A 2500-nucleotide genomic window follows, 5' to 3' on the forward strand; every position below is an offset into this window, starting at 1 on the left:
GTCAGAATCGCTACGGCCCTCCACCAGAGTTTCCTCTGGCCTCAGCCTCTCCAGGCATAGTTCACCATCTTTCGGGTCCCAACGCGGGCGCTCTCGCTCGACCCCTCCGACGCGGCGGACGGGATCGGCCGGTACTGCCGTCGCCGCCGAAGCGGCAAGTTCAAACCTTCGCCGGACCAGGCCGGCATTCACCTTCACTTCGCTCGCGGGTTTCGAACTGCCCCGCAACTCGCGCGCACGTTAGACTCCTTGGTCCGTGTTTCAAGACGGGTCGGAAAGGTGGCTGACATCAGTCGCTGACCCCGTGCGCCCGGACGACAGGCTGACGCGGCGAAACCGAACCGCCTCGGCCCGGCACTGAAAACAGTCCCGGGCCGACGACGGCCCAGCTCGACGCGGGCCCGCGGCCGCCCCCGAGAGGGCGACAGGCGCGGCGAAATCTCTCTCCTCGACCGGGCGTCGGGCGGAACCTGCCGCGCGCCTATAGCACACCGCCGAAGCGGAGTTACCTTGCGCGCGGCCTTTTCGCCGTCGCCCAGCCGGTCGCGACCTTCGCCCGGCGCTAGTGCGCCGCCTTGCCGACGCTCCGCCCGCGCCGCGGCCCGTAAAGGTCCGCGGCAACGCGCGTGCGCCCGCTCGGCGACTGAAAGCGGCCGGACGACCCGACAGGCCTCTCCGTTTGCCCCTCGACGGTTTCGCGTACTTTTTAACTCTCTCTTCAAAGTGCTTTTCAACTTTCCCTCACGGTACTTGTTCGCTATCGGTCTCGCGACAGTATTTAGCCTTAAATGGGGTTTACCACCCGCTTTGGGCTGCATTCCCAAACAACCCGACTCCGAGAAGACGCCGAGCGGTCGAGCGCGCCGCCGCCAAGGGCCTGACACCCGCTCTGGGATAAGGCCTCGATCAGAAGGACTCGGGCGGCGCGGATCGCACGCAAGACGAATTCTTTACGCCACAACTCGGGACCGCTCCTCGTAGCGGCCCGATTCGGCGATGGGCTCTTCCCGCTTCACTCGCCGTTACTGAGGGAATCCTCGTTAGTTTCTCTTCCTCCGCTTAGTAATATGCTTAAATTCAGCGGGTAGCCTCGCCCGATCTCAGGCCGATAAAACTATTTTCGCTCGTCCTTCGAGACGCCGCGCCCTCGCGCGCTCGACTTCCGACACAGCACCGCCCCGCGGCTCCTACTCGCCCTGCGCGAATCGCGACCGACGCGTCGAGGCCCCCAGCTCGAGGTCGACAGCGCCGTCGTTGCGACTCGGGCGGCAAGCGGACGCGGCGCGGCTCGCCGGCCGCCACGCATCGCTGACGCGAGCCCGAATACCAAAACTTTCCACCTTCAACCGAGCGGCGATTGCCCGTCGCCGGGCATACGCACGCGAGCCGAGCCGTCGCGGAGCCGATCCCGCCGGCCGTTGTCGTTTCTGCGACCCTGAGACGGACGCGGTCCCGGGATGAACCCGAGGCCGCAATACGCGTTCAGATCGTCAATGCTCAATGTGTTCTGCAATTCACATTAAATCACGCAGCTTGCTGCGTCCTTCATCGACTCGCGAGCCGAGTGGTCCACCGCCAAGAGCCATCGTTTGTTTGTTTGCTTTTCGCTCTTCGATTCCTAACCTCGATTCGCCATCCGGCTGAAAAAATCGCGTGACGCCGAGCGGGTCGCGGTCGCAACAAATAGTGCGACAAGCCCGCGCACCGCATGAAGCCTTCGGGCACTCGACGCCGACAAAACAAGTTCCTGATCGCGGGGCGGCGGACGCGCCGAGGCACGTCGCCGTCCCGGTGTTTGCTCTTTCGCTCTTCGATTTTTTTTCTCGCGCTAATGATCCTTCCGCAGGTTCACCTACGGAAACCTTGTTACGACTTTTACTTCCTCTAAGTAATCAAGTTAGATCGTCTTTTCGGGCCAAGACCCAACCGTCGCCAGTCGAGCCCGGGCCCAATCGGAGGACCTCACTAAACCATTCAATCGGTAGTAGCGACGGGCGGTGTGTACAAAGGGCAGGGACGTAATCAACGCGAGCTAATGACTCGCGCTTACTGGGAATTCCTCGTTCAAGCGAAATAATTTCAATTCTCTATCCCTAGCACGACCGGGGTTCATCGGGTTACCCAGACCTTTCGGCCAAGGCGAACACACGTTGATCCGGTCAGTGTAGCGCGCGTGCGGCCCCGAACATCTAAGGGCATCACAGACCTGTTATTGCTCAATCTCGTGTGGCTAAACGCCACTAGTCCCTCTAAGAAGTTAAACGCCGGCCGGGAAGGCCGCGTAACTATTTAGCAAGCCAGAGTCTCGTTCGTTATCGGAATTAACCAGACAAATCGCTCCACCAACTAAGAACGGCCATGCACCACCACCCACAGAATCATGAAAGAGCTCTCAATCTGTCAATCCTCGCTGTGTCCGGGCCGGGTGAGATTTCCCGTGTTGAGTCAAATTAAGCCGCAGGCTCCACTCCTGGTGGTGCCCTTCCGTCAATTCCTTTAA

At 61.2% G+C, this 2500-nt stretch overlaps 2 non-coding genes across 2 annotated transcripts in view; both read right to left on the bottom strand.

Annotated features, from left to right (window-relative positions):
* Positions 1 to 1430: 1430 nt before the first annotated feature.
* On the bottom strand, positions 1431 to 1584 carry LOC145749213 (5.8S ribosomal RNA). The gene has a single exon (XR_014283603.1). It is a non-coding gene; the product is annotated as a 5.8S ribosomal RNA (ribosomal RNA).
* Positions 1585 to 1829: 245 nt separating this feature from the next.
* Positions 1830 to 2500, bottom strand: part of LOC145747345 (small subunit ribosomal RNA) — a 1810-nt gene continuing 1139 nt past the window's right edge. Inside the window, exon 1 of the ribosomal RNA XR_014282078.1 lies at positions 1830 to 2500. This exon is cut by the window's right edge and continues 1139 nt beyond it. This is a non-coding gene — a ribosomal RNA (small subunit ribosomal RNA).

This window comes from Corella eumyota, chromosome 3 (genome assembly GCF_963082875.1).
Source record: "Corella eumyota chromosome 3, kaCorEumy4.1, whole genome shotgun sequence".
Classification (NCBI taxonomy): Eukaryota; Metazoa; Chordata; class Ascidiacea; order Phlebobranchia; family Corellidae; genus Corella; species Corella eumyota.